The sequence below is a fragment of the Rhincodon typus genome, chromosome 2 (assembly GCF_021869965.1).
Source record: "Rhincodon typus isolate 14 chromosome 2, sRhiTyp1.1, whole genome shotgun sequence".
Taxonomy (NCBI): domain Eukaryota; kingdom Metazoa; phylum Chordata; class Chondrichthyes; order Orectolobiformes; family Rhincodontidae; genus Rhincodon; species Rhincodon typus.
Genome location: NC_063333.1, coordinates 97,819,872 through 97,825,899, shown reverse-complemented (window position 1 = coordinate 97,825,899; position 6,028 = coordinate 97,819,872).

Below are 6,028 nucleotides of genomic sequence, written 5' to 3'. Positions count from 1 at the left end.
ATTTTCATGCATAAACTGAATGTCCAGTTTTCCCTTGACATTACAAACATTTGGCTTCCTTTGTTCTTTCAAGAACTGAAGAGTTCTATGATTCAGTAAAATACATCAAGTTTTCCTTGTTCATCATTATACATTTGAAAATCTTAAAAGAATCTGCTGTTTGCGCTCATTGGCACAGGCATAGTAAATTTTAAAAGCATTATCTTTCTTAAGGGAGAGCAATGCAAGATAAACTACTGGGCATTTCATCAGAATGACCATTGCCAAATGGAAAAACTGTTTTGTTGAAACTAAATTGCACCTTGTTAGTTCTGCTTTACCTAGTTATAAGTGTCACTGATTTTAGTAGATTAATAGGACTGCGCACAGATTCTGTAGGCAGTGCCAAAGTCCATAAAGTGCACTGAACAGAGTAAAATTGCTTTCAGTCAGAAGAGTAAATAGATATGTGGTTCATATTTGGATTGCGGAGGATCTTTCTATTTCCAGCTTAGAAGGGGGCATAAAAGGTCTTTTGTCAACTTTGGCACAACATTACATGTGTGCTGTAAGCTTGGGATACATGGTGTACGTTGAAAGTATGCTTTTTGTCTATGAAATCAAAATTGTGGCTAGAGTCACAATCACAAGATCAAGGCACAGAAATAACGGAACCCAACTCTCTTATAAGATCATGGTTTCATCAAAATGTACTAAATATAAAATATTAAATTAACTTTGGAGTCAGAAGCATACATCATTCTTGGCTAATGGATAGAAATGTGCTTACCTGAATGTTAGAAAGTAAGGTTGTGTTTTCACAGGCTAAAGATATGTTAAGACATCAAGATTTCGTCATTCCTTTAGATGGACTTAAATATGATCAGTCACACAAATAGCATCTGAAATATTATTCTGCAGCTTTGAGTTCAGCTAAGACAAATATAACATTTTAAATATGCTATGAATGTTGTAATATTTTGCTATTATCGAGTAGATACCTAATTAATACAACTAGATAAAGGGAAGACTGGGTTTGCTTAGAAAATAAATTTGTTGCTGCATTGGCACCTACTGTAAACATCAGACTTTCTATGATTTAGCTGGCAATTGCAATTCTTACGTATATAAATCTCAAAATCTAAAGTGTTCAGAATTTGAAGGTCCTGTAAAAGAACAGACTGTTTACCCCTTAATACTGCCAGCAGAGCAGGAGATTGAGCAAGGGTGCCTCGACTGTAGATCAACTGGTGCACTGAGGGAGACCAAGTGTGGTAGTTTGCTAAATAGTGAATGGACAGGTGACAAGGGAATTTTTTTTTTAATGCTGCATTTGCGTCCTTGATCAATGGAGGAGATTAAAGATGTGAGCCTACTAGAATGTATGCCTTTTTGTTTCTTGAAGGACTTCCTTGATCTCTTAATTTTAGGATTAATTTCTAGAGATCCCAGGTGGATGCATCTCGGTACTTACCCTGAAATCTGTTATCTTCATTCCAATTCCATATTTGGATCTGTGATTCAGAATTTCCCTGCACCAAAATTTTCATAACAAAGTCAGAAATGCCATCCTTGATGGCAATGGTGCATTAGTTCTGTTATTCCCTCTCCAATCTTTATCTGTATTGTCCTTCCATAAGTTTACTTTTCTCCAGTTGAGTGGGATGATTGCCATGTGGTTTCACTCTCCTTTATACCTTAAAATGTTTTTTCTTCTACCAAGAATTGAATGGCAAGTCTTGAATCCAGTTTTTTCATGTGCACTGATAAGATCTAGCTCTATCCCTTCTTCTCCGTGGATCCATTGTCTGATAGTACTCCAACTTCAAATATTAATATTTGCTGTCATGTTATGCACCACCTTGGCCATTATTTTTGACTATGTCAGATCAATTGGAACCACAATATTCTATGACCCTGAATTTCCACCCCAAGGTAAATGCTTATTTCCAGAGCGATACCTGGCTGTGACTATTTTTTGTGGTATTGAAGCTTTCAGCTGTAACTTTGTCACCTCCGTGATTACTCCAATCTTGATAATTGGTTTTCCAATCTAAGTAAAGTTGTTTATCCAAAATTTTGCCAGTTTATCCTGCAATGAATTCTTTTCATTCTATGTATACTGACTGCTATCCCTCTTATTGTATTTAAATGCTTTCATAACTGGATTTTCTGACCTATTGGAGTCCACATTTGCTCAGTTCTTCTGTTCTGAAAGTGGCCTCTTGTTCATTTCTCCCTCACTTCCTCCCTCTGGATGGGTACATGAATAGGAAGGGTTTAGAGGGATATGGGACTATCTTAGGACGTTTGGTCAGCATGTACAAGTTGGACCACTGGGTCTATTTTCATGCTGTACAGCTCTATGACTACAGCCCACTTTTTTTATGCTGAAATTGTAGACATAAATGAGATTTAATTTGCTTATCCTTTCTTATCACTATTGCGTGCCAAATTTTTCACAACCTATCATCAGCTGCCAGAGGGAATGATCGGCAGAAAATGAGGCAATATTAATTATTAAGGATCATACAGAGGGACACTGAATTGGTGACTATTTTAGGTCATGGTGTGAGAGCTGGAGCCAGTTTGTTCCCTAGTACCAGAATCCCACTATTGTTTATGTTGTGGCTGAAAGAGAGAAAGAAAACCACAAGCTGGAACAGGAGCTACATCTTGCATCATGCCTGGAGTACCTTTCTAATACGCTGTTTGAGAGTTGAAAGGTTAGAGTGAACTTGGTGGGCCTGAAATTATTTTTTACCCTTGTCACATCTTTTAAAAGAAATCTAGAAGTTCAGTTAATTCACGTGATGTTAAGAAATAGCCTTTGCAGTACTCGTTCACCTGACCACATCTAGCAAAAGTACAGAAGACTTGTGCTGCAGGACTACCTGCATCTCTAGCGAAGCTGTTGTAGTACGGTATCAACACTGGCATCTACCTGGAAATGTGGCAAATTGCCCAGGTATGTCCAAAAAGCAGGAAAAACCTGTGTTGGCCTCTTACTACCGAAGCAGTTTACTTTCAATCATCAGCTAAGTGATAGGTGTTGTTGGCAGTGCTAGCAAGCAACTTACTCAGCAGTGACCTGTTCACTGCTCAGTTTTGGGTGTTTTAAAAAAAAGTACAGATTGATAGTTGCCAACTAACATTTGAGCCAAGCAAGTACTAGGCGATGATAGTCTCCAACAAGAAGGAATCTACTCGTCATCCTCTGATGTTCAGTGGATTATCATGGTTACGTTATCAACACATGGGAGTTGCTATTGAGCAGAACATTAACTGAACCAGATGTGAATAGCTACAGTGGCTACAAGAGCAGGTTCAGAATTCTCCAGCAAAGTTTGACTAAAGAGTACAGAGTACAGCAAAGTTCTACTAAATGACACCTGTGAGACAAGTGTGCTGGTTGAGCAAATATTCTAGATGATCAAAAGGTCTATGTAATGTAAGAACAGACACTAAGTAATAGAAATATCCTGCAGAGGTATACATATTACTGTTATATTTTATTTCCAGCATAAATCACTTAAATAATGTAACTTTGCTTTAAATAAAACTTAGCAATAGAGAGCCTTCTTACTCCCACCCTCAATTGACTATTCGGAGATCTCAAAGTTCCAGTATTTCAGGTATATAATCTTTGCTGGTCTGTTGAGAGTGCTGGTTCATAAGGTGCTGGTTAAAACAGTTTGCTGAATCTCACCTGACTCCCAACAGTGTGTATGCCATTTACAAAGCACAGCCAGGTATGTGATGATGTGTTCGCCACTTGGTTGGGTGGGTGCAGCTCTAAAAACATGCTAAAAACACCATCCAGACAAAAGCCTGCTTTTACCACCATTCACTACCTTCAATATCCATTTCTTTTATCACCAATACACAATGGCAGAAGTGTATTATTCATAAGATGCACTGCAACAACTCACCAAGGTTTCTTAGACACATTTTCCAAATCTGCAACTTCTGCATGGAGAAGGAAAGACAAAGGCAGCAGGTGCCTAGGATGACTGTAACTGCAGGTTTTTCCACCAAGTCATCCACCATCCTGATTTAGAGATATTTCACTGTTCCTTTACTATCACTGGTATCAAAATCCTGGAACACTTCCTAACTTACAGCACAACATGAGGGACTACACCATGACTGCAGCAACTCAAGAATGTATCTCAGCTTCTCAAGAGTAGTTAGGGGTGGGTGATACTGTACTAGACTGAATCAAAATCCTGTGACGTGTTGTCTTTCAACCCATGATTGTTTCAGCTGTTGCTTACAATGAACAGTTTATGGAGTATAGCTTTAATATCATTAAATTGGTATTCCAGTTACAGGTGTCAATAGTGGGCCATGCTACAACATGTTGTGGTTTGTTTAGTTCGCATTCTGCAGCCTACTGCTAATATATCAAGGTGAGACAAATTTTCAAGTGTAGAAGTGGTACAAGACAAAGTGGTAGCCTTGAATTTGAGGGCCCAAAAAAATTCTATTTATATAGTATCATTAATGTAAAAACATCCTTAGGTGCATCACCCAATGTTGGTAAATGTTAATTTGACACCAAGGCTCATAGGCTGCTGAAGTCTGATCAAAACATGCTGAAACAAAAGTTAGGATATACAGCATAGAAACATCATTTGGCCCAAAACAGGCCATGTCAGTGTTTACAAGCCACTTGAATCCTCTATCATCTATTTTCTCCCAAATGCTTGGTTAGCTCCATCTGCTCCCTGTGGTAACATGTTCCATATTGTTTACGATGCTTTTTATGTTTGACAATAGTCCCTCAGTTTTTTTGACATCTCTCCTAGCCTCTTTGTGTGTCCTCTTAGGCATTCTTCTGTCTGGGTACTTAATGTATGCCTATTTCCTCCTCCCCAGTCATTTTCTTACATCATCAGTCACCTATGGAATCATATTAATGTTTTGTTCTTTTGCAGAATATATTTTTATTCACTGTCAACTCGTACGTACAGATTCTGTTTTGCTGTGCTGATAGTTAATGTTCCTTTTGGTTTTATACTGTCAACATTCCACTTAATGAATATAACTACATACTCAGCCTTCCTTTTTTCACCACTGCATTTCTAAAACCATGCTGCAATGTTTTGATTCCCAGCCCTGATCATTTTTGTTTTTGCTGTCATGTTGCAATCATCCTGCTGTCTCCTGGTTCCACCAAATACATGATTGCCTGCACCTCCCTTATTCTGGTGAAGACACTGCATTGCAGTACAAATGGTTTTGTTTTCATAAGAGGAAATCCTATCTTTAGACTTGTTCAATAAGTATCTACACTTTTGCTATCAGTTGTCAGTCTGCTTACATTTCTTGTAGATCCTCCTCAGTGTTTTAAACACCACTCCTTCATTTGCTGTTTGGATGGGAATCCAGCCCCATTTAAAAGCACTTTTCTGTCCAGAACTGAAAGCATTGCCTTTTGGACATGAATCCCTCTCTTCCCACGTCAATTCTGCCAACTGTGCTACTTTGAGGTTTAAGGAGGATGTTCTGATTTAGGTCCTAAGCAGCTGCAACCTGCCAGCGGTGGATGTATGAAAATAAGGAATACTCAAAAGGCTAGTGTTGGAAAAGTATAGGGATCTTGAGGGCTAAATGGATGGATTCATTGAGAGCTAGGATTGGGTGAGGTCCTGGAAGCATTGAAAAGTGAAGATGAGATAGCTAATTTTAAATAGTCATTGGGGGATAATGTGTGCCAGTGATGGTGGAAGCTGAACCTTTCTGGGCAGCATGAGTTTTAGGATGAGCTCGTACTAAAATCCTTATGATTTGCTGTAGAATATGGCAAAAAAAAGAAAATTGTTTGGGTGCATTTACACTTAAAATTTATAACCATCAGATGAATGGAGAGTTGGTGTGGCCTTGATGGGTCAAATGGCCTGCTTTCACATTGTAGGTGTTCTATGATAATGGTTATATGGACTTGGATTAAATCCTTCCAAGGAAAAAGCAAGGTATTGGCGTGGTGTCATATGAGATGCAATATCCAAAATATGTTGTGAAATGAAGGTGTGCTGTGTCAGAC